Source organism: Panthera onca, chromosome C2 (assembly GCF_046562875.1).
Source record: "Panthera onca isolate mPanOnc1 chromosome C2, mPanOnc1 haplotype 2, whole genome shotgun sequence".
In the NCBI taxonomy this organism is placed as follows: Eukaryota; Metazoa; Chordata; class Mammalia; order Carnivora; family Felidae; genus Panthera; species Panthera onca.
Window position 1 is genome coordinate 101,719,806 of NC_138347.1, and position 10,092 is coordinate 101,729,897.

General features: G+C 33.9%; 1 pseudogene; it reads right to left on the reverse strand.

The window, feature by feature from the left end:
- Positions 1-535: 535 nt before the first annotated feature.
- LOC145712435 (tRNA N(3)-cytidine methyltransferase METTL2B pseudogene) lies at positions 536-1,063 on the reverse strand (annotated as a pseudogene).
- Between the last annotated feature and the right edge of the window lie 9,029 nt (positions 1,064-10,092).

Below are 10,092 nucleotides of genomic sequence, written 5' to 3' on the forward strand. Positions count from 1 at the left end.
GAAAGTATCTTTCAAAGGGCTTCACAAATATGAAGCACAATTATTAGAAGCTTGATAAAAAGCAATTTTTCCATTCAAGGTTTAAGTCTCAATTTTTGAACATTCCTACATCAACAAGACACCATTTGTGATTGTTCTTTTTAAAAAAGCCCCAAAGAGCTTATATCATGTCAGGGGCGGGTGCCTCTCAGCCAGCACCAGGCAGAAGAGGCTTTCGATATTTGCACTAAATCCAAACTCAGTACATTGTCATTTCCTCAGTTCAGCTGCAATCTGCTATCCACCAGATTCTGAGACTTTTCCAGTCCAGCAGTAGTGATAAGTGCATCCGGCCCACCTTGTGTGAAGTAAACTATAGTACCATCACCTCTCACACAGAAATTTTCACAGAGACACTGACCTTTTTGTAAACCGAAGCTAAGCCATGTCTTAGCGGCCATAATCTTGCAGAAGCATCACTCTCCGTGCTTCAGAAGCCTGCTCAGCCTGTTGATAGCCTTCTGCATCTTGTCTGGAACAACTGCTCGAGTGCTGGCTAGGTGGTGGAGGATCCAGGGAACTCATCAGCACAGATTTCCAGGTGACTGAGTTTCTGAGTTATGTTTTCTTCCTCAGGAGGCATTTGCGTTTTACATCCAAGGTTATGTGAAGAACACTAGTGTTCTTTTATTTTAAAGCAGGTCCATCCTCACTGCTCCTACATTCAGCTACTTCACTTCTCTTGTTCTCTGAGAGCAAATCTTTCGAGTGGTTTTGGTTTGGGCTAGGTGCTAGCTCTGGGAATTCAGTAAAAAGCCAATGTCTATCCTCGAAAAACCCGTTTTAGTGGATTTTGTAGAAGTCATTCCCATATTTGTGGGCATTGGATTGGTAATCAACTTGCTCCTCCTGACACACCCACTGGGTACCGTTCTCCCAGACTTTTCTCTCCACCACTTTGGTCTATTCTTCTGACCCCTCCACATTGTCCCAGACATTATTAATGGTCGAAGATTCAAAGCAGAATGCTCAGGAACCAGGTCCCAACCTGCTGCCTCCTTTTACCAGAGTGCAGCCTGCTCATTCAATACAGGGACCAACCATGTCACTGGAGCCGGATATGTATACAATTATTTTTAACAATTTATATTCACATGGAAATGTGCTCATAGCATATGGGTATGTTAAAAAATATTTAAAAGTGGCTATGATATGATCATATGCATTTTAAATAACAGTAGATATTTAGAAGGATAATCACCAAAATTCATAACAATTATCTCTGAAAGCTGGTATTACAGAGCAAGGATATAAAGATAAATTCATTTTCTTACTTATGCTTTTTTTCCCTGGTGTTTTCTATGTGACATGTAATAGAGCCATGATAAAACAAAATAAAAATTATTTCAATTTTGAATAAAAACTAAAAATGATGCCAACATCTATAGCTTCATATTATATGCCATTTTCTTTTTCTTCTCGCTCTCTTTTTTTTTTTTTAATTTTAGAGAAAGAGAGGGGGGGGGAGGGGAAGAGGGAGAGAGAGAGAATCTCAGGCAGGTTCGACTCTATCAGCACATAGCCTGATGTGGGGTTCTATCCCACAAACGGTGAAATCATGACCTGAGCAGAAATCAAGAATCTGACACACAGCCCACTGAGCCACCCAGGCACCCCGGATATTTTCTTATACTATGTTCTCAAAGAAGTAATCAATGATACTCATTTTTAAAATAAACAGATTCGGGGCACTTGGGTGGCTCAGTCGGTTAAGTGTCCCACTTCGGGTCAGATCATGATCTTACAGTTCATGGGTTTGAGCCCCACATTGGGCTCTGTGCTGACAGCTCAGAGCCTGGAGCCTGCTTCAATTTCTGTGTCTCCCTCTCTCTCTGCCCCTTCCCCACGTGCTCGCTCTCTCTCTCTCTCTCTCTCAAAAAGAAATAAACATTTAAAAAATAAATAAAGTCAGGGCACCTGGGTGTCTTAGTCAGTTAAGCGTCCGACTTCAGCCAAGGTCATGATCTCACACTCCATGAGTTTGAGCCCCGTGTCCAGCTCTGTGATGACAACTCAGAGCCTGGAGCCCACTTCAGATTCTGTGTCTCCCCCTCTCTCTCTGCCCCTCCTCTGCTCATGCTCTGTCTCTCTCTGTCTCAAAAGTAAATAAAAACACTTAATAAAACTTAAAAAAGAAAAGAAAAGAAAACAGACTCATGGCTAGTTTACTTAGTCAATTGTAGATACTACCTGTAATGGCTTTTTATAATTTGTTTTTACTATTTTTGTGGAAACATTTTGTACAAATAATACCTTATTAAACTGGTATATGTGTTAATTACATATATACATTATATATAAATATTTATGGTATATATTTATATATATGGTATATATATATATACCATATATATAAATATATATGGTATATATACTGGTATATTATTTATATAAATTAATTATATATTTATATATAAATAATATATGCATAAAACGTTTCCTTCAAATTTAGTAGATAATGTATCTTTTTTTTTTTTCTCTTGATTTTTTTGGCTGGAATAATTCCTCAGAATTTTTCCTTGACAGTGATGCATAGCACTGACAGATACTGGGGGATATCAATACACATCCATGAAACAGTTTTACTTTCTGAGATTCTGCAAGATAGCTAAAGTATATAATGCCTTACATACCATACAGAAAGCTCCAAATATCAAAAAGAATGATTCAAACAATGGTACATGAGCTGAAGGTATCAGGAAGAAATAAAAAATGAATTGGCATCTGGGGTGGGTATTATAGGATTTCTGTAGATGGTGTTAGGGATAGATGGCATTCATGAAGAGAAAAATGGCAAGAACAAACACGAGGAGAGAGAAAACCAACAGGTGCCTTTGGAGCAATGAAAATACATCAGATTTGCTAAAGCTGACCACAGAGATCAATGAAAAGGCTGGAAAGAAAAGAAGGTATTGGATGCTAGCTGAATGATTTGGATTTTATTTCAAAGTCAGTGACTTGCCTTGGAAGTAACTGGGAAGTGCTATGATCAAAGTACATGTCTGGAACATCAATATGATGCTCATGTGCACAAACAGGATGCAAAAAAAAAAAAAAAAAAAAAGCAGAGGAGGGGAGACCCATTAGAGGACTCTGTTTGTATTCCAGGAATTCATGAGTGCCTACACTGTGGTGTGAACAGTACAAATGAAAAAAAACAAAAAACAAAAAACAAAAACAGATATAAATGAAAGATACAAGTGCAGACTGCACAGAGCGTGGTAACAGACTGGATGTGAGGAGACAGGAAAACATTGAAAACAACTATAGACACTGGATAAATAGGGATATGGAATAACAGGACAAGAAGGTCAAAGGAGAAGCTAGTTTATGGGAGAAAAGTGTAGTTCAGTGTTAAATGAAATGGCCAGAAGGTCAAGGTAAATGTAGAAATGGCCAACTTGAGCTTGGAATTGAGGCCAGCACCAGACATGTCAGTTAAGGAATCATTTAGCTTGACTCTGACTCCTTGGTGCTTGCAGTGGTGAGGGCACTCTGGCCATAGGCTTCTTATTTTGATGGATTTTATCAGTGTAATCAATGCGTATAATATATAAATATGTTTTTATTATATAAATAGAATATTTATATGTCTAACCAGAAAGTTTCTTGAAGAATCACCTCCTTACAAGTTTTTTTTTTCAATTTTATTTATGAAATAAAAGGCCAAGAAATAGAATCACACAAAAATAATTTCAGAGTTGAGGTCAACTCAGATGTATCCCAACTAAAGTATACCGATTTCTCCAAGATCATACTGCTTAAAAAAAACTAAATTATTCTAATTAATTGTACTCTCATGTAGTGATGATGATAAATACACTCCAGTTCTGTGAAAATTCAAACAATCAGATGTTTAAAATACATACAATTATATCATATTTTCTGCTATGCTGTTATTTTTGGAAAAAGTTATATTGAATTTATCTCTAATCTAAATTGCTTCTATAAGAAGTAAAAGTAAAAAGAAAAGTGAGAGGAGTTAGCAGTGGATATTGCAACAATGGCTTGGCTGAGTCCCAATATTCCTTCTTTATATTATTTAATAACTCTTCCTGAAATGATGCTGAATAATAATCAGGCACATGCACTAACTTTCTTATTTATAATCTTTATTGTTTGAAAATCATTTCTTGTATGAAATATTGATTTTTAAGTGTTCTTATATTAAATTATACTTGAGTATAAAGAAAAGTTACCATGTCAAAAAGTAAGATTGGAACTCTAATTTTTATCCAGATTAATAAAATATCATAGCATATTAATATAAAAATGAGCGTAAGAGACAATATTAAAACAACAAATTTTCAACAGAGATTAAGGCAACACCTGGAAGTTGTGAAAAAAATAATTAGTAACTTAGAATAGCTATAATTGTGACATAATATTTTTAGAAAAAAGTATTTTCAATAAGAATATAACAAGGGAGGGGAGGGTGGGTGATGGGTATTGAGGAGGGCACCTTTTGGGATGAGCACTGGGTGTTGTATGGAAACCAATTTGACAATAAATTTCATATATTGAAAAAAAATAAGAATATAACATTACATTGTAACACTTAGAAAGAGCTGACATTAATATTTTGGTCAATATCCATGAAAATATCAACATTCATGGACATACCAATTTGTATAAATTTAATCAAACTCTAACATATTTTTTCTGTAACTATTTTCTCTAAACAACATATATCATGGTCTATATATACATATATATGTATATGCATATATATACACACACAGGATATATATGTAATGTATACATATATACACACTATATGTATAAATCTATACACTATACACACACACACACACACACACACACATATTCAGAGAAAGAGAATTTAGTGGCTGCACATCTCATGTGATTGTTATGAGAGGATTAAATGAGACAATAAATGAAAAAAAAAAACATTTGAAATAGTGCCCGGTTCATAATAAATGCTGAATGAATATTACCTAGTCATCTTATTACTGTCATCATCATGATTGTTTCACTGCCCTGGACTGTTGACATTTGGGTTGTTTCAATTTTTGAAGCACTAAAGTGATACTCTAATGAAACATTTCTATGCATAAACCTGTTCACACTTTTCTGATTATCTCCTTGTTATAAATCCAATAAGAAGAATCAATATATATAAGGGTATATCAACTCCACATTTTGATATTATAGCCACTATCAAGCTCTACTCTTGAAAACAAGATGGATCTTTCTCCAAGAGAGTGTGTGAGTTGTCACTATCATTCACACAGAGTATTTTGAGTCTTTTTATTTTTATCAACATAATAGGGACAAAAAGTACATGATTGTTATTTTTATTTGTATTTCTTTAGTTACTGGACATCATATATTGGGCATGCTTAGTTTTTGTTGCTGTTGTTAATTCCACTAATTTGATTTTTGTGAATTTTTTTAATGTTTATTTATTTTTGAGAGAGAGAGAGAGAGAGAGAGAGAGCGTGAGCAGGGGAGGGGCAGAGACAGAGGGAGACACAGAATTCCAAGCAGGCTCCAGGCTCTGAGCTGTCAGCACAGAGCCCAATGCAGGGCTCAAACTCACAAACCATGAGATCACAACCTGAGCCGAAGCCAGATGCTTAACCAACTGAGCCACCCAGGAGCCCCTAATTTGATTATTTTAAATATGAAGCTGATAATTTACTTTCATTTTACTTTTATTTGTATTAGAAAAATGAAACATTTCTCTGATATGTATTACATAATTTTCTTGTTTGTTTTGTCTTTCAAATATTTACTGCATGTTAATGTAATTTAAGGTTTGTATTATTTGCACTATGTTTTAAAAGTATACCCACAGATACCATAGATTGTTTATCAATTTATTTGGTATTTTTATTTTCACATTTACTTATTTATTAATTAGCTCAAGACTGTGTATGTGTGTCTGTGTGTGCTGTGCATGTAATGAACTAACGATGTAATTTTTGTTTCACTTCAATGTCTGTGAATATGCTTACCAAAATACACAACCAATTAAACCTATATGATTTATTAACCCACTCATATTTTCCTCACTGTTCTTATGTCAGTGATATGATATATGTGAGAATATTTCTGAATTCTTCATTTGTGCCATTTGACTGCCTTTTCCTACACCAGTGTCTTAAATTATTGCTGTATTCGTATTTCTATCTAATGTAACTGTGGATCATCACTTAACCAGTTGCACATTAATCCTGTGTTTTTATTTTTCAGGCTACCATTATATAAATAGTATTATTCTACCTTATTCTATACACTTTATAAGTGTTTTGTCAAATTACAAATAAAATCATTTTGAGTAAATAGATTAATTTCATAACACACCTTTAAGTAAAGAATATGTAATTGTCATCATAAAAATGAGACAGATAACTTTGTTATGTGATATGTACTAGAGATTATATAGATGAAATCAAAGGCTATGAACGTTGCTTAATGGAAACATTTAACTTGGAGTTTTCTTTGTTGAGCCCACAAATAAAGACCTTGTAGATAACCAAATGAACATTTTAAGAAGAATAGGGATGGAGAGTAATATAGTGATTGAGGATGAAATAGATAAAAATACTGTAAACATGCACACATTCACACACGCACTTCTTATTCTCAGTTTCAGTGACCAATCACTTATGTCTGAAAATCTCTGAAAATAAGTCTAATACATAAATATATATTACACATATGTCTGTAATATAAGTATGTGTGTATATGAACTTGAATATGTAATACAAGTACATAAATATGCACATATATGTGTGTGTATGGGAATACACACACATATACATGCATATATATACACATATAAGCACATATACACAAGAGAGAGAGAGAGAGATACACCTTTTCTTAGATGAGGTGAAATGAGAAAGAAGACTTCCTTTGAGGACATTGTTTATTATTATTCATACAACTCATGTATGTTTATGGTAGAAAAACGTGCATGAGTATAATACAGATCAAAAGAAAAAAAAAAAAACAAGGTAAATAATTCTGGGTTCCTCCTCCAATTCTTATAACCATCAATTGCCTTTTTAGATCTCTGCTCATTTTATAGTGTACAGAGCAAGCTGGAGAAATGTGCTCAGAATTACCTTCTGGTTTTTAAATTTCTCAGTGTAACAAGGTAGATATTTTAGCATTACAGAGGACAAAAATTCATTGAGTTCTGAATCTGACACCATACTGTCCATGTTAGATATACTCTTGGAAAATTTTTAGCCTCTTCTTAACTTTTTCTCTTCCTTTATAAAGTTAGGGTTATAAAAGCTAGGTTTTATAATTACAATTATACACACTTAAAAGGATGGAAAACAATTTTGATTTTTGTAATATATCAACAATCGCAAAGAAAAAAAAGAACATTCTTAACCTCTTTTATTTCTTCCAATCTGACACTGTTCTATAATTTTATGAAATAACACATATTTTTTTGAATAAGCAAGAAGGATGAACTCAGATGATTTTTGTTGTCATATTTAGCTGTTTATTATAGGATATACTATGAAAAGAGGAATACTAAATCACCTAAGAAAGATTTTGTAACTGGAACTATGGTAAAAGAAAAACAATGTTTAAAGTTGTGCCACAAGTAGTATATTTTTATATTAAATGATTTTTGCTGAAATCTCCTGTGAAAATAATGTTTAGAATCTATTCTCCCCCAAGCTGTCCAACAAATTGATTTCATCCAGATGAGCAACTGTTGGAGAGTAATATGATTTTTCCCAGGCATTTTGTCTGTGGCCCCAACTTCTCTCCTGCTTAAACTACATATAAGTATTTATTCAGTCTACACATACTCTGAAGTGTTGTGTGTACTTTATGTAGATTTTTGAAAAGTTAAAGTTCTCTGTTTCTGCCATAAAGATCAATAATAAAGTAGAAAGAATAATAACTGAATAAATTAGTAAGTATAAAACAACACTTGGATATTTTGAACAGTAAAATTACTAATACTTTCTTATCAAGATAAGCATCATGCACGATATTCAATGTTAGTAACATTAAATATGTAATATCTTCTGAAATGGAAGTTTCTATAAATCAGGGATATTTTATTCAGGAGAATTGTAGACTTAAAGAAATCAGAAAACTACAATGTTTTAAAAAATAAAGTTCAAGTAAACAAAAGAAGTAATAACTAAACTATATATCAGAGAAAAAAGAATGTAAATGAGACAGTAAAAGGAAAAAGCTAGCAAAACAACACTATGAAAAGATGAACTCAAAAGTAAAAAATCAAACAGCTGTTTTAAAGTCAAGAGAAGGGCGAAACACATAGGACAAGAAACTGCTTAATAAAATAGCTTGTAGTGGCCATTCAGTACTACATGATTAACACAATGACAATCAAACACAGCTGAAAGTCTCAGTCAATTTGGTAATTATAATGTTAACACCTTTTGGGGAAAAACAGATATATCATCATTCCATGCTTGGTGACACTGTAAAAGGATTTCATAAGTGATTAAGAAAATGATGTCAAGATGGTGGAGAATCAGATGAGTTTATTACCATTAGACTTTACTCCAATTCTGAATATTGAGATTTTTTCTTTTATTTTTTCTGATATTACACTTTGGGTATAAGACCTTCACCAACCAGCAACTGAGGTCTATGAGAACTTTATATATATTATGCTTTTGCTATACATATACTAAGAGAAAACACTAAAAACCTACCAGTGGAATTTTCTACTTCTCATATAAGGAATAATAAATCTTGGTGACAACAATGAGTATTCACCATGTGACTTATGCACTATTGCTATGATCCAACCTAACACTTTTCTACCATTTTATCCTATGCATTTATTTCAACAAGTTTTCAATTTGAATAGTATGTTTGAAAAGCCGAAGTTTTTTTTAAATATTTTTTTAAATGCTTATTTATTTTTGAGAGAGAGAGACAGAGTGTGACTGGGGAGAGGCAGAGAGAGAGGGAGACACAGAATCCGAAGCAGGCTCCAGACTCCGAGCTGTCAGCACAGAGTCCAACACGGGGCTCATACTCACAGACCATGAGATCATGACCTGAGCTGAAGTTGGACACTTAAGCGATGGAGCCACCCAGGTCCTCAGAAATGCCAAAGTTTAAAGAAAATAATATTTAGTGAGCATTGATTTTTTAAAAATTAGATATTCACAAACTAGGTATTGTCTTTTCCACTTGAAAGCATGAGGTTTTTTAATATATTCGCAAAATTTTAAAAGAATCCACTCAATAGTCATATATTTTTAAAATTAAATGGTTGGGGCGCCTGGGTGGCTCAGTCGGTTAAGCGTCCGACTTCAGCTCAGGTCACGATCTCGCGGTCTGTGGGTTCGAGCCCCGCATCAGGCTCTGGGCTGATGGCTCAGAGCCTGGAGCCTGCTTCTGATTCTGTGTCTCCCTCTCTCTCTGCCCCTCCCCCGTTCATTCTCTGTCTCTCTCTGTCTCAAAAATAAATAAACGTTAAAAAAAAAATTAAAATTAAATGGTTGTCCAGATTTTAAGAAAGAAGGTAAGGACATGGGAAAAACCTGAAGAAAGGAGAGTCTAAGGCAAAAGAAAACAGGAATGTGAAGGGAAGGACTTCCAGCCTTATAAATCAGTATGAGATTGGGAGACATAATTCTGTGAAAGATAAATCATTATAAAAATATACTTTTGGTTTTTGAAGACTTTTGATTTTTCATGGCTAGTTGACATGGAAATAGAAAAGACCAAAGGTCTTTATGAAAGGCACAAATAAGTATTTTTCTATGTTGACCTATAGTTTTCTAAATTTAATATTGACTTTCATTTCTAAAATTCTGATTATGAGTGCACAGTGAGTCCAATTACAGCTATGCTAAAAGTTCCAGGATCATTGTATGTCATCCAGCACTGAGTGGTGAGGTGAAATGAAATGTGAAAGAATTAAAGATGGAAGTGTCTGAGCTAGATGTGGAGACAGGCTGGTTTGGTTACCCAGAGCCCAAACCTATACGCCCTTTGTCTAAATCATGTAGGTAAGAACTTGGTAAAAAGTTAAGAGTTTACTAATTTATAACGGATTTCAATCAT